Raw genomic sequence first — 22,011 nt, 5'->3', positions numbered from 1 at the left:
TTTCAGGGCAAAACTCCTGGCTGTAGAATCCCAAAGGGCTAGGTTCAGGTACTATGCACACATAGCCACTAAATAGTAATGATGAAAAGCAGAGGAAAAAAAAGGTTTAATTAATATGATTTGGAAAAAAGAACAAGATACAGAGTCTGAGTGGCCCATTTTTTGAGATACTGATATGTGCTTTAGAATTAAAGGAGGAAGAATTGGGGTTAAAAAGAATACATATACAAAATGATGTCAAAGTTAAATAGTTCTAGTATTGGGGAATGGGAAACTGTCTTCCATGCATAAAGCTGTTATAATCTTCAACTTAACAGATGTGACTATTCAAGTGAGAAGTTAGAATCTGGGCTGTTGACAGTCCCCCACAGAAGAGAGTGAAAAAAGTCATTAAACCCACGTTGAGATCTTGATTACTCCCTCTTCTACCTCCTTGGCACCTTTATGTAATTCTGCACCCGCTGCACATGGTCTCCTCTCAGAAGGTACTGCAGTAAAAAGAAGGTAGAATGTTAACTGAAGGGGAGAACGCCATGCAGACAGCTATGAGAAAGCCTTTCTTTATGCTGGAATGATACTTTTTTATTGATTTGGCTGATTTCAGGTCACTTACATTCCTGTACATAGCCTAATAAATTTATTGGTTTGCTAGGGTAAACTTGATGGAATTATTACTTGAATTTGTCCAACACCTGGGCGAAGTGTGTCAGTTCTCAGTTGGTAAAATGGCTTAAAGACATTCTTATTGATTTTGGAGACAGACTGGCTCTCAGAAGATGAATACTCATGCTCCAGGGTCCAGCCTCACCCTGTGGACAGTGACTATCATCTGTGGATGGTCTGTCCTGAGAACTCTGCTGTTCCTGGACTCCAGTGTGATTGCAGGTATAGAAAAAATGAAGACATGTGCACACTTTTTGGAGGTCTAAAACAGAACATTGTAGAACGTTATAAGATGACTTAATTATTGTTAGCTTAGAATCTTCGTGCTTATTGGGGAATGAGATATGTTTCCAGTAATGGTTCACTGGTTTCTAGAGTGAATAACAACCCTGCATGCAGAGGTATCCTAAAGAAATGGAGACAGGATAAATGAGGAAGCAATGAACTCATTTCTATCTGACTTTTAGTATACTTGTGGCCTGAGATGAGGAGCAAGTGCTTTTTTTATTAGCAAGTGTTTTTTTTAAGTACCTAGTAATGTAATTAGCATTCTACCCTTGATCCCTTTCTATACATACTCTTCTGTTTGTAAATCAGTCACGATTTGCCATGGTGAAGAAGAACTTCTCCCTTCCTTCCCACAGCTCTGTCACACAACATTCTGAAGGGCACTGGATAGAAAAAAAATGGCAAAATATAAACCAAGTTTCATACTGACACGTGAACTAGTAAGAGAAGGAGTGACCCAAAAGAGATTAGAACATATCTCGCTTGCTCTAAAATCATCTAATAAAATTAATTTAAAATTCTCCTGGGATTTTACTTAAGTGGCAGATAAATATGTGCTTTGCCTAATTGCATAGCATCTTAAGAGACTAACCTATTAGAAACAGGATTATTTTGAAATTGGTTGTATTATTTTAATGAGAGATCAGTATATGTATTTTATTATCCACAAAATGTTTTAGACAAATAGCATTTAAAATCACAAAATGCAAAAAGAAACTGATTTGAACTAATTTTTTTGCTTTAATTTTACTGTGTATGATTTTCAAAGTCTACCATTACCAATTATATAGGGGATTTTATACTTACATCGGGAAATTCCTACTGTTTTGGGAAGTCCAGGTCCTATGGTTCATAGTTGAATCACCCGACACTTTTAGAACAGGTTCAAAGGGAGCAAAAGGCATTTCAACTTGGTCCAGCACATGACTAAGTTGTTTGTTTATATCTTGTTTGCTTATTTGAGTTGTTTTCTTATATATTCTCAGCCATAAATTATGGATGAACTAAATTTTTTTCAATTAATAATGGTTAAGAGAGCTCAAGTTTGTCACATCAAGAAAAACACATAGTAGATACTTAAAAACTCTCTTGTTTTGAGTGGCATAAATATTTTTTTCTATAGCCTTTCCTCCTTTTAACTTCTTGTTAATACCTCTTCTATATCTGTCTAAAGGCAAGTGGCAGCTTCCTTCAACCTTTTCTTTTCTTTTTTTTATTGATAAAAGGAAAAAAAAAATTACCGCCTCCTCCCAGCCTCCCATTTCCCTCCCCCTCCTCCCACCCTTCTCCCCCTCCCCCCACTCCTCTCCCCATCCCCCCACTCCTCTCCCCCTCCCTCTCCAATCCAGCAACCTTTTCTTGTTGCACTTGCCTGAGAACTGTCATCTTCTGTGGGCATGCTGGGAGCTATAGGGCCTTTTCTCTGTAGTGACTTCTCTTGGATCTACATATGATCTTTCTTTAAGATCCGTTCCTTCTTCCCTTCCAGTTTTTCCTCCCCGTCCATGCATTTGAATCCTGTATATTTACATTTTTTCCTAGTGGTAATCTATGGAAAACTGAATATGATAAGACTTTTTTACTGACAAGTGTCTTCTCATTTCTCCTACTGTCTTGGTATAATTTTTAAGGCTGAAACAGCTTCTCAAGTGAAACTAAAGTTAGTCAATTACTCCATCTATGTTCTAGAGAAAGCCCTTATCTAATAGCATTGTTGACTGACCACAAGATATCACAAGGGTGACAAAAGCACATGTACTCATTTCTCATATTCTTACAAAATGAAAAAAAAATCTGCAAGGAAAATATCAGCTTTACTGTACAGAGAATAATGCTGAGTTTTAAGCTCTGGCACAAACAATCCTCTAGAGAGAGTTACAATGCAACCAAGCTTGGAAGTAGATTTTCCACATTTCTTCACAATAAGCTTCAGAAAACAGCCTTGCCTTCTACTGGGGAGTCTGGTGGACATGCCTGGCCCTTGGGTCTTGAGTCAAACTCATGTTTTCCCCTCTCCATTACACACCTCTTTTCCTCCCCCATTCCTTTCTGCATTTCTCCATATTTTAGTGAAATTCTCCTGCCTACTGACTATTCACATAACTCTCTAAGCTGCAGACAGGAATTGTGTCTTCAGACTTGTCTTATCCTATCTGAGCTACAATCAAATACTTGAATCAAATAGTTTGAATGGTTCAGTTTATAATCAATTGCAGTTTGTAGTGCAGGGACAATTTTGAAAGCTTTGACGATCAAGAATAAGTCACTAGCAGGCTGTGTCTACTACGGGCCTCTTTCTTATAGATGATGCCTTCTTACTGTGTTGTCTCGCTGTGGAAGCAAGGTGCAAAAAGATTGCTTGGGTCACTCTTATAAGAGCACTAAATCCTCATAAGCTGATGACATTGATGAGCTCTCAAAAGAACAACACTATTACCAACTTAGAAAACCTCTCAAAGTCTGCATAAGGGAAGGCATAGCATTCAAATCATGGCGAGGCTCTTGTCCATAAGAACTAAGTGAAGGATTTAGTCCTCCTCTAATGCTTATCTCAATAATGCAGCCCCATGCCTGAGACTGTACCACTTGATCAGCATGCCACAGCATCCAATCACGCTGCCTATTATTTCACTTGTTTTGTGGCCACAATCCCCACAAATTAGCAACGTTTCCTAGATTGTGTGATTGTAGATACTATGACTGGGTTTGATAACTGAATTAGCAGATATTTGAAAGTTACTGTGTGCCTAAAGTGAATTACAGCTCTGCAGTTAATGACAAAGATTAAAAGTAAGACAGTGAGCAAATCAAATATTGTCTCTGATCTCATTGAACACACAGTCTAATAGAGGATCCAGTCACTAAATGGGCAGAAAACAAATAGGAATTATCTATCCAGAGAAAAGAAAGAAACAAAAACAAAAACAAGGTTTGGTGATATAAAATAGTTGTTTATAGTTAGTGATGTCAGAATAAGTCAAATTTAAAAAAAAAAGAAGGGGGTAAAAAGGATGACGTAGAAAAATCAAGACTAGAACTCTGTGGAAAGAAATGCATTCTCTTGTGTTAGAAATGGATACTTCTCCAAAGACTTGTAAGAATAGTTAGTGTCTGCCTTTAGTCCCAATATTTTGGAGGCAAAGGTAGGTGGATCTCTTTGAGTTCAAGGCCAGCCCTGTCTACAAGAGCTAGTTCCAGGAGAGGCTCCAAGGCTACAGAGAAACCCTGTCTCAAAAACTAATAGGAATTGTAGTAGTAGTTGTAGTAGTAGTTCCCAAAAGTCTAAATAGCCAAGGGTGACTTTATTCCAATCTTTCACCAGAGGGGAAAGGAGTTGCACTGGGCTCTGATGAAAAGGTGAGAGAGAGTTGTTGCATTCTTGGGGTTAATATGCCAATGGGAAAGGCCTGGCAGAGGTTAAGTGGGAGCCTGGTCTATGTCCCTTAGGCCTTCTCTGCTTAGCAACTGGCATTTATGGATGTTAGACTTCAACTTTTCCATGGGAAGGAAAGAAAAGCTCATATTTCTTGATTAAATTTTTCAGGATGGCTCTAAGATTATTGAGAAAGATATTGCTGAGTTGTGTATCTGTTAATAAGCCAAGAAAGGGTTAAGTCTCACTGACAGAAAGAATTGAAAACGGAAGTTGTTTAGCTTAGATGCTTTGAGGAAAGAGCTATAGTTAGAAATCATAGAAGCTAACTAACACAAGGGAAGAAAGAAAGATGGAGACAGAAAAAGAACACATGAGAGGCATGGAAAGGCAGCTATGCGAGATAGCAAAAAGAAAGTGTTGTAGAAGGTTACCTATTTATTCCTGGCTGCTCAGCCCTGAAATACTCACTCAGAAACTGTATTAATTAAATCACTGCTTGGCCTATTAGCTCTAGCTTCTTACTGACTACCTCTTACATACTAATTTAACTCATTTAATCTGTGTATCGCCATGTGACTGTGGCTTACCAGGTGAAGTTCTGTCTGGCATCTGTCTCTAGCGGGGCTACATAGCATCTTCTGACTCCGCCTTCATTCTCCCAGCATTCAGTGTAGTTTTCCCTGCCTACCTTTATTCTTCACTGCCAGGCTCAAGTCAGATTCCTTATTAACCAATAGTGTTCACAGCATACAGAGGGGAATCCCACATCAAGAAAGTACTGAGGAAGAGAAGAGAGAGCCTGGGATGGGGCGATACACTTGTTAAATATATTTTATCATGCCATCCCTGGTACTGATGCCTTGTACTGCCACCTTCACTGCTAAAAATAATGCCAGAACTGAGACCAAAGGCAGATACAAGTTTTGGGGATCTGGAAGCAGTTTGGTGGCAGGTTGGGGGTATTTTAAAAGAAAGCTACCTTGACTGCAAAGCTATGAGAGAGAGTTGTTGCATTCTTGGGGTTAATACACCAGAGCTATGACAGGAGCTCTAAAAGCCGAAGGTACTGAATCTGAAATTCATCTGCTTCATGGTTAACCTTCTCTAATTATTGTCCTTACTAATCCAACTTCTTGATTTTAGACAAATGTTTCTCAGAGTTGAACAAACAATTTCTATTGTTTACAAAAATGCCAGCAGCTTTCTATGGAACATGAAAAACCAAGGAAGATTAGGGAAAGCTTTGTATTTCTGAGTTTTCAGGCTTGCTTTATCAACTTATCCATATTCTTATCACGTATTAGTACTTTAAGGGTAGTTTTATTTTTTTATAATGTCATGCATAACTTTGTCAGCCCCCATACTAGCTTTGCATTTGCTTGTTGCTTCTGGCCCTAGTCTGATGCATGGCACGTCCAGCCTCTGCTTCTTAAAGTAGATAGAGGTGATTAATTGTGATTGGTTTCTGTCTAGTGACCATTATCTCTCTATTGTTCTCTGAAAGTACGTTTGCTTTGATGCTCTGCTATCGAGTTATTTATGGTCATTTCAAGACTCCTTCGGATCCTTTTGGCTTACTCCCTATGTCCTTTTATCAAAGCGAATATAGTTATGGGAACAGAATATGAGAACTATATATAACCCTCGGTAGTATTATGTCCACGGATTTAAAATATGAATTCCTTGGGGTTGTTTTGGGAAATTTTAGAGATTTTTCTTCACATATTACAAATATATCTAAGAAGATATAATAATAATAATAAACAGATCCTGCGGAAATAAATTCAACTGTAACGCATTAGAAATCAGTGCAAAAGAAGGGTGAGTGTAAGAGATTAATGGCAGAAGGCAACCATGGCGAGATGGAACCAAGGAACACCACAAAGTCACACCATGTAACAGAGCTCATGTAGGAGGTTTATTGGGGAGAGGTGTAGAGATGACCTCTGACTGAGAGCAGAAGGAAAAACAAAGAGGGGACTGAGAAGGGCTTGCCTTTTATAAAGGGATATAGCACATAGGCATCAGAGAGTGTTCTGCTTAGTGGCTGCAGCAGTTAAGTGTCACATCTTGTCACATCTTGGCGTGTCCTACTAGGTCTCCTAGCGCAGGCCAGTGAAAATGCCTGAATGCTAACATTTCTCCCTTTTGTTGCCACCTCTGGATCCATGGGAGTGACTGCTTAGCATCCCTGGGAATTCTTGGAGGTGAAGGAACCCCCAGATATGCTCTTTAAAGCTATGGTTCACCCTCTCACCAACACTCACTCACCTCTGGCCATTTCCCATGAGTGCAGCACAATCTCTTGGGCATGATCTCTCACCCTTAGACCTTGTTCACAAGCCACGGTACCAGGTGACCATGTCTCACTCGGGATCAGCGCATGACAACTCACTGAACAAACAGCTTGTTCCCACTCAGTCACTCCTCTCTGCATCCCTTAGATGCCAGGACATTCAGGCTTTGGATCTTCTTCCTCTACATTCTCATGGGGACTGTGCCTTCCACCATACCTCCAAGCTCCCATCTAGGATGCCTTTTGGGAAACCACAGACCTCTACACCTAGGACCTTACTTAAGTGCTTCTAAACTTATCTGCCTTCATTGTCAAGTTGGATGAGTAAGGAGTTGAGTCTAGATCTAGGAAGAGATGGGGGAAGGCTGAAAAAAAAAATACAGCCTATGAAATCCTCAAAGAAGTGAGTGATTATGTATGACTATTGAGTACCCTGACATTTCAAGATTTAAACAGACAAAATCCAATCCTTTCCAATATTTTGGATTGCCTGGTCCTAAAGAGCCTTAACCAGGATAGCACATTGATAGGCCTTCAATAACTGTTGTAGTCACTGCTAGAGACTCATTTTGAAACTTCATCAAACTGTATTCTGTGTGTTTTGTTTGAGGTGAATGCTGCTTTGCCAGATGCATCTCTGTCTGAAGCATATGAAACTTTCTGACTTACCCGTCTTTGCACCAAACCTTGTCATAAGATGATTGTCAAGAGATTGACTTTTCAAGCAGATTTCTTGCTTCTTGCTTCTTAATTTTTGCAATAATATTTTGTTTATGCATTTTATAGTGCATTTATAAACAAACAAATGGGACAGACAGTTTGTCTGCAGTGTTTCTTCAGTCAAAATGAGGGTTTCGGTTGAATTGAGGGAAGGGAATGAATGAAAGCAAATGTATGAGCATGTTAATATTAAAAGCACTTAAAGTAGCAAAAATTAAAGCAACTTATTCTTATTCATCCCAAGAAATGTGATTAAATGAGCTATCATTATTTGCCATGGATTGGCAGCTGCAAGACAAAGTGCATTCAATTATTGCTGCTGTCAATCAGACTATAATTCCAAACTGTAAAAATCTTTTTGGTACTTGAAGCTAGCTAAAAGGACTTGCAGAATTTCAGTGCCTTGCCATGATGAAACAGGACTTTTTAACATCAAGAAAGAAACAGAAGGGGAACAGCTGTGTGAGGGAATTGGCAGGTAAACAAATCCCCAGTCTCAGTCTGGACTGAGAGTCCTCTATTGAATTGCATCTTTGAGAAGAGATCTTTTGAAGGTAATGAAGCTGCCATTCATGGAGAGAGGGATCTGGCTCCTCTCATTAAACTGTGCAATGCATTACTGCCTCTGCCTTTTCTTTTTCTGAGTCCTGAGCCTGAAGTTACCATCCTTATCTTATCCCTGGAACTTTGGTAACTGCACCACTAAACGACCCCATTGCCTGACCATTTCATAGGTCATTCTAATTTTGTTTAACTTTCCTTCTCAAGGTTTAAGAGCAGAAGACACATCTGGAAAAATAGATGCAACTACGAGAGTTATCACCAATTATGTGTGCTAAGTACAGCACATTCATAATGCCTGTGGTTGCACAGGTGTCTCATTAATGCTTAAATATAGAGATTGACAGCAATAATTATGATTTCCCTTCGAACTTCAAGGGTTTTCAGTTCTGTGATAGAGTATCAGACTGGAGTGAGGGACCTCAATTCTCCTGTCTCTCCAACTAATCATATATGTGACCTCCAGCAAATCACTTGTTTGGCTTCTTCTTTAAATGACTAGGAAAGGCTCCATATCATCACGGTGGACTATGAGAGTTTCCAATGCAAACATGGCATTTGATGGAAATTGCCAAGGTACAGAGGCTGCTGGTTCATTAAAATACTGATCTAATGGAGTGTCATAGATTAGCATAGCTCTGAAGATGGAAAAGAGAGTCACAGGATGGGCAGTGCAGGTGGCCAATCCTGTGACATAGAAGCCACCATTTTGCCATCACACCATGTATTCTAATAACTTTGAGATTTTCTCTCCTTCTTAGATTTCTTCTTTAGACATTTCTGACTTTTTTAATTGGGTGAATAATACTTTTTAATAATTCTTAATAAGTACAATAGGTAATTTATTATAAAGGTAAGAAATGAATTTAAACCTTTGAACTGAAAAAAAAATAGGCTTGGAATTCAGCCTTGGATTCTAAGGCTCCTTCTGCCACTCAGTGATCGTGTAAATTAGTCAAATAGGTCAATTTTTCTAAGGTTTCAATTTGTAACTTGTAAAGGTGGGAAATAATGACAGTTATTGTTATGAGAACTAAATGAAATGTTTTGCCAAGTAGTCGCATGATCCAATGTCTGGCCCGTGGAAAGCACTCAAATATTGGTTTTGTTATTATTATAATCATTACTAACAAACATTTCCAGTTGTTGCTTTTCATTGCCTCAAATTTTCAAATATCAGGATCCCTTCTGCTGAACACACCCACTTGCTGAACACCCACACGGGCAAGGATGCCAGGAAGGATTTATGTTACTAGCCAGCAGAACAGGTGACTTTCGGTTTGCAACTTCTTATCTAAGAAGACAGGCTGACTGGAGTTCTGAGAAAGCCTCCACTTTAGCTTCTGCCAGATAAGTATCATATTCTGTTTCTGACAGGAATCCCAGACACAGGCAAGGCATTTATCCTCTTGAGTGTCCTAAAAGGAAATGTAAATTCCTAAAGTTATTGTGAGAGCTCTAAGATGAACAGAGCATACCCCTTGCAAATAGTCATTCCCTCTAAGAATATAAATTTGGAGATTATACAACAGAATGGTGCATGCTCATGAATAAATCAAACAAAAGAAATATGTATATAATTTAATGTGTATGGCCTGCTCCCTTTTCAAGTGCTAATTTATAGTGCAGAGTAGTCACTCAATTATTGGTATCCTAGAGAAATACTGAAATTAAAGGAGTTCTCTCCTTTGCATCTCTTACGTGTTTATGAGGGTAGAAGTGCTTCAAGTCATTGTTGTTTCAACTGTCAAGCAAATTAGTCCAATAGGAGCTAGATATTAACTTAGCCAACCTTGAAAGGACATGGAAATCCTGGTGGGATGAAGGGGCCAGGCACCTGTTTCAACTCAGCTGCTTCTTGTGCAGCTACTGTGTGAGTGGATTACTTGCTGATGTCCTTTTGATGGGAAGCACTGCACAGATGTCTGCGCGAGTGGCCATTCAAGCTAGCGCTTCATCTCTTCTCGTTTTGATATGCTCAGTTCCAACAAAGCCTGAAACTGGCTTTGCATTAGTGAGGCTTTAAAAGTTGGCCCACACTCTGTGGCAGAAAAAAAATGCAACTTAAATTAGTAGACAGGAGCCTTTGAAAGTCAGTGCGTGCTAACACCACTAGCCCTTCTTGTAATGTGTATGAATTAATGCAATATTTCATCTCTATCTTCGCTCCACCTTTATGTGAGCAAAGACAACAGATGGGAGAAATGGCAAACAGAATTAATATTGATTGAAAATACCTTTTTAAAAAAAGCTCAGTTTTTTATGATATTGAAATGGCAGCCAGATCTATTAAAATCCAGCCTCATTATACTCAAATTTGAATTATATCCTTAGAACTTTCATGGCATAGCCTTACCTTATTTCATCCACCACAGTTCTGCTTTTTGTTGTCTTCCATATTTTCTTGCTAACAGCAATTTTAAAGACTTTACTGAAAAAAAAAAAGAATTTAGAGAGCAGCTCATTTAAACTATAGAAATAGTGGTATGTCACTTTGTTGAGACTTTTGGTCTTTTCTTTGTACATAAAGTCTTGTTGTTTGCATATGAAGTGTCTTCATATTCAAGGTAGGACTTGGTACGCATATCAAAGTACTATCTTGCACCTAGAGACTTCTTGTCATTCTCTCTGTCACCTGACTGCTTTCTTCTGCCACATCTGGAGCAATGATGTACTTCCTGGCCACAGACCAGTGACGTGGAACCAAATGTATTTACTGTGGCTTGGAATCTCTTCAACCTTGAGCTAAAACATGTCTGGTAGCCTTTAGGTTCCTTTCTCAAGTATTTCGTCACACACAGAGAAAAGCTGACTAATGCCCACATTTCTTCCAGCTCTCCAAAGTGAGATACGTGAGGTTAATTTAGAATTCTCAGTCTGTCCAGATAATCATACTTCTCTCTTCTAGCAAAGATGTATTGAAACCCACACTGACAATGCATCGCATGGCATAATGTAATTGAGTAATATGCCTCAATGATAGCCGCGCTGAATCCTCGAAAATCAGAGTTAATCTTTGCCTATGTAACAGGATTTTTCAATAATTGAAATGCAAAACTGTTGTAGAAACAACTGTTTCTCAGCCTTTTTTATTTCTACAAAGAAAAGTTGACATCTCCCATATGCCTTCAGGGCTGAGACGAGTGATTAAGAACACCTACTGCTCTGCTTGGGAACCCACATTCAGTCCCAGCACCCTGTCAGGAGGCTCACGGCCACCTGCCGTTTCAACTCAAAGAGATCTGTCTTCTAGCTTCCACAGTGATTTACACTAAAATGGCATAAATATGTGTACACGTGCGTGCGTGTGTGCATGCACAGGCACACACACACACACACACACACACACACACACTGACAAAATCAACCCATCAAATCAAAAGTTGGGGATGTATGCTGTCACAAATGAGAAATAACTTGCTTGCCTAGCAGAGTGCTAGCAAAGTATGTAACAGAGTATATATGTCCATCTACTGGGAGATTAAAAGAAGCAAATAAGAAGCTTTATGTCTTCTCTACATCCAGAAGACCAGAGTATTTATGGGACCCCATGATATTACCATTCAGCTATCAGACTAAGTGCCATCTCGGAATGCCTTTCAGAATTCTCAGTGTGTATTATGTATCCTTCTCTACACTCTTAAAAGCTTAGTGTCCCTTAAGTCTACTGTTTGGGTCGTTATCGAGCTTCTCATACAGGAGAGTTCTTTGCTGTACATTGTTCTCTATGTTTCTGGTTTTGCGGTTTGTCCTTTAGCTGCCTTCTCCCTGGAGCTTTCCTGACATTTCTGTACACATCAGTGTTACACTCTCCCTTTCCTTTGCACGCTCTTTCTTATTGCACCTGTATGATAGAAGTTCTCATTTCTCAAATGAGACACTGTTTTTACATGAATTTCACTTTCAGCCTTTGTACCTACACACCCTTATAAGAAAAGTTCTTTTTTTTTTTTTTTCAGGAGCAAAACTTTTTTAATTGTCAAAATAAATGAAAAGGGGAGGGAAAGGAAGAGAAGGGGCAGGGAGAGAGAAGGGTGGGGGAGCAGAAAACCTGCTATATGATTGATTCCTCCTTTATCAGCCAGGGATGGATGCCATTGAGCCCTTGTGCAAAATGAGCAACATGGCAGAGGCACGGGTGAGATGTGTAGGGACACTCATTGGAGTAATTCTGCTTTTCACCAGCTCAGGCCACTCGATGCTCCAACTTTCAGCAGAGCCAACCTAGACAGGCAGGTCCAGCTCTGCCATTTCTGTTGGTCTTTCTGTTAGCCCCACTACCATCACCTATGATTTCTAGAAAGAAAAGTTCTTAAACGTCAAAGTTGATTCCTTTTAATTTTGGACTCCTGGAATTCTAAGATAAACACATATAATTGGCTTTCAATTTTTTTGTAAACATATGTTATGCTATCTCCTTTCCCCTCCCCCACAGAAATTTCCTTGTGTCATTGTTCTCAAAATGAGTGTTTATTCTGTTCTCAAAGTTTAAAGAGTATACATATTTTCACAATATGCAGTGATTGTCCTTGAAGGAAACATTTATAAAGTTCTTATTCTTTAGCAAACACCTACTAAATATTTAATAAAAATTTGTTCATTTAAATTTTTTTTGGCAATCCACCCAAATGAGGAATACTATATATTGTCATTTGGTTATGCAGGTGAAGAATTTAAGGCAAAGAGAAGTTCTGATATTGGGATGATAATCGCAAGGTTAAATGACAAATAGGAGAGTCACTTTATACTTTAAACTCAAACAGTCTATCCCAGGACCACGCCCTTTATGCACTAAAGATTCTACATCTTTATTCATTATACAGTTTTATTGCAACATAAATGAAGAATTTCATGGTTTTAACTAGACATTAATTGAATTCAGTTAGTAGAGACAAACTGGAAATTGGGAATTTTTCTTAATATCTGTGAAGGTTTTGGCCTCTTTTTCCTGAAACTGGCAGCCTGGTCCCCATCACTCTGTACTTGAATACTCTTAATAAGATGGTCTAAACCAACAGATGGTCCAAACAGTACTTTATCAAGCTCTTTCATTAATTTTTAACTAAGGAATCTTCTTTTGGTTTAAGACCTAGGCAATAAAATAAAATAAAATTTCAAGTGATGCCAATAACTTCAACTTCTTCAGAAAAAAAAAAAAAAAAAAAAGCTCATCTGCTCCAAAGCTTCTAGAGCCACAAGGCGAGGTTCAGGGATGCACACTTGTTCTACGGAAAGTGAGAGCACACTGTGCTGCTGTTCATTAGCGTATTCTATTCCCATGGCATTTTTTTTTAACATTTTAGTCTTTCCCGTTGTTTTTCACTGAAATTTATGGATTTTGATTTTTGTGTAACAGTACAAGAGTTGTATCACTTTGTGCCTAGCTATATCCATAACCCTAGATGAGAGACAGTGAATTTGTGAGGTTATATTTCATGTGCATGTTTCATATGTATATGTTTATATATCATGCAGATATGTACACAAAGTGACTTCATCTTTCTGGTTTTATCTTCCTCAACTGTAAAATAAATACAGTGTCTTGAATACAGGTTCCACTCAGTTGTGTCTTGCAAAGGGATTAAGATAACTGAAGGGCAGAATTGGCATCTCTAATGGAGTTGCTTGCTCTAAAATTCAATAAATTCCCTGATCTTCAAAACTTTGTTTTGAGTTCCAGATCATATCTGAGGATTTAGTGGTAGACATTTGTTCTCTTTTATCATAGGCGCAGCTGTATTTAAGTATTATCCAGTGTCCTAATCATGTTGCAGGATTTTGCAAGATCAAAAACCACTTCTAACTGGTCACTGTGTTTGAAGTTCTAGTGGTGTTCAACAGCAGCCTCTCTGTAGGACCTAAGAAAAAAGTCCTCTTCAAATAAGAACTGTTCTCTTGCCCCTGCAGAATCCTGTAAAGCTGGCTTGAATACGGATAGGACTTCAGTTTACTATTCACCGGCATTCCTTCTGTTCTTCCAATTCCAATTTGCATTAAGAAAGAATTTATTACTTGACACTGACTCCTTTTAAAGCTTCCACTTGACAAGCACCTTCCTTCCAAATAGAATTTCACAAGGAGATGCTTGAGGGTAATTCTGAAGGCATCCATCACCTTTACTCAACAGCCTAACAATGGGCAATGTTGTGGGGAGCGACAGTGATGGAAAGATTTCAATTTCTTCTTCTCTTTGTGTGTCAGAAACTGGAGTTGTTCTAGAACAACAGCAACAACAAAAATGGATATTGTCAAATTTTTCTAAAATTTAATGAAGCCCATAAACTTGAACCTTAGCAGATTGTTATTTCACTGAATTTTATAGGTTATACATTTGAGTGAATTCTTCCACAGAGTAACAAAAAAAAAAAAAAAACCCCTTCTGGACCATTTGGATCTTGCTCAAAATTCACCTAAAATTTGGAATATGTAAACAAGAAACCCAACATCCCATTCATTAAGTATTTCCTTACCTTGCATGTGCAAAGAATCTTCCAAAAATGATTCAGTTTCTTAGTTTAGTAACTATGCTTCCAGATATAATTATGTATTAGCCAGGGATATGAATTCTCTCACTTGTAATTATGTGGTCTCATTAGGAACCTGACTGTGCAATAGGAAATCAGTGATTAAACTTTCATTCAGCATCGTTTCTTCCTCAGTCTTTGGAGCAGGTGTCAGCATTATTCTCTGGTGGTATTTTGTTCAGTACCTGCGCTGTTAGTTAGGAGGAAAAGTTGTGATGATTTATTATGTCTGCCTGAGATGCTTTATATTTTGTGGGTTTTATGGCATTTAATGCCATAAATAACTCCCTTTGGGTCATTTAAAGCAAGAAGGTCAGGTTTTTGTTTTTCCCTGACACAGCAGAACCCTGATCAAGTATAAAGGCACAAGGTGATTTTGTCTGTTATGAAATTCCTCCCGGATAAGAGTAAGGTAAGTGATTCTTTCAAGTGGGAGCTCTAACTGGGGCAGCCCACTAGTGAGTCAACTTTGTCCCAGCAGGCAGTAGTGGAATCTTAGGCAAAACCTGAAATAATGTTTGATAGGACTTAATTGACATTTAACCTATTGATCTTCTAAATGCCACAAGCCCCGTGCTCAGGGTCAAGCAGTGGTTACACATGGATTCCTCTCACTCAGCCTCTCTCCGGTTTCAACATTAATTCAATATTTTCATTCATAGTCATCCATTTTTGTGATTTTTCTTTATCTTCCTTCTTTAACGTTTCAAACATCTGACCAAGAATCATATTCCCCTTACCTTGGTTATCTGCAATGTTCTCGATCTCTTTTATCTCTATTGAAATTATTCTCAATTTATAAATAAAAGCGTTAGACACATATAAGAGAAGCTTATCACAGTTTTGTTTCAAACTTACACTAGAAGGAACTCAGGTGACCAGCTGAAATATTCACTTTGGTAAGACGACTTTCAAAGTAAAAAAGATTTATCAGTATTTATTACCTTACTGGTATCATTATCATCATCGTCTCATAGATCCTGATCACAGTTTTCTCTCTATCCTCTTCCCTAGCCTCTCCCCGCACCTTCCCTTCTCCTGAAGATCCAGCCCCCTCCATCTCCTTTCAGAAAAGAGTGGACCTCCCGCGGACATCAACTAAACGTGGCATAAGAGGTTACAATAAAACCAGGTGCACACCATCACATCAGAGCTAGATTAGGCAACCAGTAGGGGGAAAAAGGTCCCACACGAGGGCAAAAGAGTCAAAGACCACCACCAATTGCACTGTTAGGTCAACAACATATGCAGAGGACCTAGATTAGACCCCTACAGGCTCCCTGATCTCTGGGAACCCCCATGAGTCATAATCAATTGATTCTGTGGACCACATTCTCCTGGTGTTCCTGATCCCTGTGGTTCCTCTGATCCTACCTCTGCCTCCTCTGCAGGACTCCCCAATATAAGAAAATTAATATGTAGGTCAAGAACGCAGGCACCTGACCAGTAGCCAGTGAGACTTAGCTAACTGTAATAGAGATCTTGTTGCTTTTCTTGAAACCAGCTGAACATTTCAGCAGCACTGAAAATCCCATTCTAAAAGAGATGTGAATTTCTGTGTAAGAGACTCCGATCATGTATCATTTCCCTTCATCAATCATATAAAAGATTTTGAATGGAATACTTCATTATTTGAGAATTTCAAACCACATGCTCTAATCATATTCATCACCTATTCCACACTTCCTCAAATTGATCACCACCTCCCTGTCACCTTTTTCTCTTTAATAATTATTGTTCCTTCTATACATATGTGTAACTATAGAAGCATAACCTACTGAGTTCATTGAGTGTTACTCATAGATTTGTAATTTTAGATCTAAACAGAGAGAGATCCTGGTTAATTACTTACTCAACACCAACCAGCCATCACTTGCCCCTGCTCTTCTTCTAGGTATAAGACCTTGTGAGGTTTCTCCCACCCCTGTTTGTATGTCAGCTGGTGGTGTCATTGTTCAGGTCTTATTTAAACAGATATATTGTTGAGATTTCATAGATGCAACTCCCCTGTCCTTTACAGTTACTCTGAAGATGTCCTGATTTCATATAGCATCCCTTGTTTCCTATAGCATCATTCGAGTCTTTGGTTTGGGGGTTGTGTTGTAAGATACTTAAGTGAAATTTAAACTTAATCTGTCTTTAAGTCAATTTCATTATTCATCTGTAGCTGACATTTAATAAGCTATAGATATTTCCTATACTTTTTGTTTATTTGTGTGTTTAGATACATGCATACACACTCCTGTATCCAGACAAGATAATGACAAATTCACAAATCAAGTATTTTCTTGGAAATTCTTTAAGTTCCCTCTTTCTGCTTCCTATACCGCTCTTCAGTAAATGCTGAGACGCTTCTCTCGTTTACATAAATTAAGAAAATATACCCTGTGGGGAAAGATTCTGGCTTCTTTCCTTCAGCATATTTACTTTGTGGGTCACCAGTGTGTTGTGTGTAGTGACAGTTGAGTTCTTTTTACGACAATGGAGAATGCTGATGTGTAGCTATGGTCTAGAGATCCATAGCTAAGCCCTGGGCGCAGCTTTCATCCATACATTTTTCATTGTACCATTGGTGGAAATCGCCGTTGCTCTCCCTCTGTGTCCATGGATTTCTGGTATTTACTTGTGCTTCCTGAACTAATGGCTGCCTTCTTCAACATCAGAACTATGTTTGGTAACTTCATGTATTTTCGTTAGTCTTCTAAACTTATTCTTAAAATTTATAAGGTATTTTGGGAGACAGGGATCAATTCTATATCTTTGAATTTCCATATGAACATTAGAGTCTATAATTTCTACAAAAATGTCTGTATGGTTCTGGTTGTATTACATGTATAGATCAGTTTAAAGAAACTGCAACAGCAATGGTGTTTCCAATTCATGGAAATAGTTACCTCCTGTCTCCTTGTGTTTACTTTACATTCTTTCAGCAGGGCTCTGTAAATTTGTTTTCGGGGTCCTGCAGGTGTCCTTGCGATATTCATCCCCAAGTAGCTCATTTTATTTTGAATTACTGTGCATTGCATTAGAGGTCATTTTAAATGTCAGTGGCAAAGCATTTTGCTACTAGATTCTAGAAATATAATTGATTTCTGATGTAGTTGTTGCATTTCACAACCTTGCTAAATCTGCCTCAATTTGTTCAAGTGGATTTGAGTAAGTTACAGTGTTTCCTCTATTTAGGTGTTCTCAGAAGATGAAGAAACCCTTAGCCACTTCTTTCTAATTTGAATTCATTTTATTTCTTGCCACAGTGAACTGACTAGACCGTGTTCACTGCTGATGAATTCATAATGGATATCAGTGTAGAGGTTCCCCAAAGAGCTACAAATAATCCTAGCACATGACCCATTCAAACAACCCCTTAAAATGATTTTGCTAGGCTTTGAAAATGGCCGCATTTCTTTTGTTCTCATACAATGTTTTGGAAAATGTTTCTCTGTCTTTCAGCTTTTAAAATAATTCTGAAAATGATGTATATCAAAATATTTAATAACTGTGCAAAGGTTTAAAAGAAGGGTTCAATTTCTTTGATGGAACAAATTTGCTTAGTTCTGGAATGCTTTTTAAGGATATTTTAAGGAACTTATTTATTTCATCTAAATTGTCAAAATTAAAATTATAAAATTATTCATGAAATGCCCTGCTGCCTTTCTAGTGACTTTAAAGAATCTAGTGTTATCTTTAGATGAAATATTTATAATTTTCATATTCTGTGTCTTACAGGTTTTTTATTACTTCTCAGAGAAACAACCTTAGACCTTGTCAATTTTCTCTGTTGATTCTTTTCTATTACTTCAGTTCTTGGTCTGATTGTTACTCTTTACTTCCTTTTATTTAGTCTTAATTTGAACATAATTTTTAGTCCGCCAGGAAGGAAACCTTGATCCACGACATCAGACATTTCTTCTCGCCTATGAAAAGATGTCCACGTTGCAAGCATCACAGAAAATACTGATTTAAGTATAAACTACTCCACACAATTTTGTTGTAAAAATATTTTCTTTCCTTTTCTATTACAGTAGTGAAATGCACAGGAGTTGATGTGCATTTTGAAAAAAGAGACAGATAAGGGGTCTGAGTTCATCCTGAAGGGTATTTTACCAGTAAGGGTTAAGCAAGGTAGGACTCTGGCCAGGGCTAGCAGGGGCATGTAGTTAGACACTGCTACCCTGTCACTTGTCAGTCCCAGTCTGACATGGTATTGCTGTCACTAAACAAGAGAGAGCTGGAAAATACACCAGTGTTTCCCTTCCCTGTTTTCCTACCTCTCAAAGATCACTGGCCTGCACTGCACACCTGGTGACTCAAAACGGGCCCCTTATTTATCTTTTTAATCTTTTCTTTAGTTACGTTTTGTGGCACAGAGAGAGAGCACAGGTTGAAAATTTACCTCCAAAGGAGATGTGCTCCAGCTCGGAAACGCAGGGACCTGTGAGCTATTTGATGCTTCAGTGTAAGGAAATACCAAGTAGACAATAATGTGTCCTGTTAGAGTTGGCAAGGTTGCACACCATAATCAAATCAGAATTTCCTGCCTTTGATTAGAACTGAAAACAGGGAGAATCATCTGTGCTTCAGCCTTCAGCACTGGATTCAGCTAATAATGGAATTACCCTAGATCTTACTTTGTGCCATTTGATAGACTCCCTGCTAAGTTACAAAATGAAAATAATATTAGATGAATATTTGGAAAGATTATTTCAAGATTGTGGTTGCTAATAATGCAGCTGACTATACAAAACGGGCACGAGGAAAACACCAATGTGTTATTTATATTGCAGTCTAATTACTGCTTCTGTCACAATTTGGTGAGACAGTTTTCTCCTGCGTCTGTACTGTTTTAATTGGAGAAAGTGCTGAGGGGGATCATCTGTTGCTTTCGGCAGATTCTGCTCATTTAAACTGTGTACTCAGAAATGCTGTTGTGCTGTCGGTTGGCTTTGGCGTCTTTCTAAAATAAAACTAACCCAGAATGGACTTCTTTAAAATCAAGTGCATTGGAAATCTATAATGTTGTTGGGACCTCATGCTGAGAGTACTAAGGAGAACTGGTACTGGAGAGACAGGTGCCTCCCACCATTAGTTATTCCCATAGATCCTCCTGTGATCCAAACACCCTCCGATTTGTCCTTTGACGTTTCTGAGACTAAGGTCTTCATCTATAGACTGAGCACGTTGCTCAAATATACTCTATTAGTATTTAATTGACAACATACCACTATCAATTAAGGGCATCGGAATCCTGACTGCACTTCTTCAAAGGCTGCTTGTCTTTGGGCAGATAACTCCAACATTCTGATCATTGCTTTCTTCAGGAGACAGTGAGCACAGTTCATAGTTCTTGAGCAGATTATGTAGGAAGCAATACAGGAAAGTGGAGCTAATGCTTTGACATCTGGGTTGCATCTGTCTACTAGAAAAGAAAATGTGTCTTCTTTGTGTGTCTAAATGAAGGAGGAAAAGAACTAAGAAGCGATCATTTTGTGGCTAAAAGGTATGTGGAGCCCTCTGATGTTTAAAAATCATTTACAAAAATAGATTTGAAATTACAAAGAATGGAAAACCCTAAAATCGATCATTGATAATCCATCAATTCCCACATTTCCTATGATTATGTTTTTGATATTTGTTGGGGGAATGAGTAGCTTCTATACAAATCTTGCAAGACATATTGAGTAGTAATTTAACAAGAGCAGTGAGCACACAAAATACTCCCCACTATTCTAGCTCTGTTAGCTGCCCAGGAGGGGGCTGTGCAACTTGCCTCTGTGGGGAAGATAAAACACATCCCCTAGACAATGTTTAAAGAGCAACATACCAGCAAGTACAAATCAATAGCCTATAAAATGAGTGTCTAAGTGCTGGGGGGATCCCTTGGAAAGCTTTGTTCAAAGCAATATGATAGGTTGAAAAGGCTGTAGTGCTGTGCATAAGGGGAGACAAAGAAAAACAGAATTCATCTGAGGACCACTTAAGAATTGTTTCTTCGTGTCTTCATGACCAAGTCACAGAAATATAAAGTTTGTGCACATGTGAGTTCTTCTGTTTTTTGTTCAAGTTTTATTTTTGTCTTGATTAGTTTTTAATTTATGCATAACATTCAATGATGATTCAATAATGTCTTTTTTTTTCTCTTGGATTTTTGAGACAGGGTTTCTCTGTAGCTTTGGTGCCTGTCCTGGAACTAGTTCTTGTAGACCAGGCTGGCCTTGAACTCACAGAGATCTGCCTGCCTCTGCCTCCCGAGTGCTGGGATTAAAGGCATGCGCCACCACTGCCCAGCTCAATAATGTCTTTATATCATGTCGTCTGAATACCATAGAACAAAGCTAAAAATTCATTAAAATATTTAAATCAAGACTATTTGAAATTTAATTTATCTTTCTAGAAATCTGACTCTCAGCAGCCTTGGCCACCTGTAGGTCTTTATCTAAGGATGGGTCCATGTGAACTTTTCCCTGTCAACTTTGGCATGTCAAGCAGTGCCTTGACTATGCTGGTCATGTTGAGACAACCACATTTTTAAGACATCATGGGTGTATTTTCCCTGTCATATCACAGGAAGACCACCTAGCCTCAGTCATCATGGTCATCTGGCTCTTACAACATCTCCTTCATATTGTTGTCAGTTTTCCCTGAGTTCAGGGTACAGGGCTTGCATTTCATATGCAACCAGTTGGAGCTGGACTTCCCAAGTCGTTTCTTCTCTACATTTTTATAAATTCAAGATCTCTGTAAGTCTCTAGCTGTAGAAAAAATAGAGATGCTTCTTTGATGAGGAGTAAGAGATACATTCATCTGTAGGTATAAGTATTTAAAATAGAAGGCAGTTAGAAACTGTGTTAGCTTCAGAAAATGGCAGTACTAGGTTCTTCTCTCAGGTTCATGGCCACTCCAACCATGGGTAATTTGCTTGCTTTCCAGTACCAGCATGAATTTACTCCTATTGAGTAATCCTTAAATCCAATTTGTTATTTCCAACATTAAAGTACCACTGTGGCACTACTCAGATGCTTTGTGAGGCCATTCATTGTAGTTTGTAGACTTTACCCCATTGGTAGGACTGCTGATTTCTCCTTCCCTAGGCAGCCTGTGTTGTACCTTTAGATGCTATTAGAGCTAGTCCTTAGGGAGGAGACTTCCATATAAGCGCTGGTTCAGCTCCTCCAAGTCCTGAGTCTGAACTGTATGTATCTTCAACAAGAAGGTTTTATCTTCACATTCTGGAAGTCAACCAAGAGGAATAACAATATCCTATATTGATTCTGAAGCTTCTTTTATCCCCCGATCAATAATTCTAGAGAGGTTTCCCATATTTGGCATTGGGGTTTTTGATAGAAAGCGAGTAGCTATTAGTTCCTGAGGGAGGCAGCATCACTCCACATAGCATAGCTCCGTTAATATGTGATTGTGTCCCTGTCTGTTTGTCTGTGCCGGTTATTTTGTCGGTCTGTCTATCAGTTTCTGTCTCTGTGTGTATATATGCATATATGTGCATGTACATGAACATATGTATTTTTAAAAATAAACTTCTTGATCATGTTTTCCTATGACTTTTCCAAAATCCTTAGTGTTATTTG

This window comes from Alexandromys fortis, unplaced genomic scaffold (assembly GCF_014885135.2).
Source record: "Alexandromys fortis isolate MF-2015 unplaced genomic scaffold, M_Fortis_MF-2015_v1.1 scaffold_2_26212498_36691700, whole genome shotgun sequence".
Classification (NCBI taxonomy): domain Eukaryota; kingdom Metazoa; phylum Chordata; class Mammalia; order Rodentia; family Cricetidae; genus Alexandromys; species Alexandromys fortis.
Note: the sequence above shows the minus strand (reverse complement) of the source record.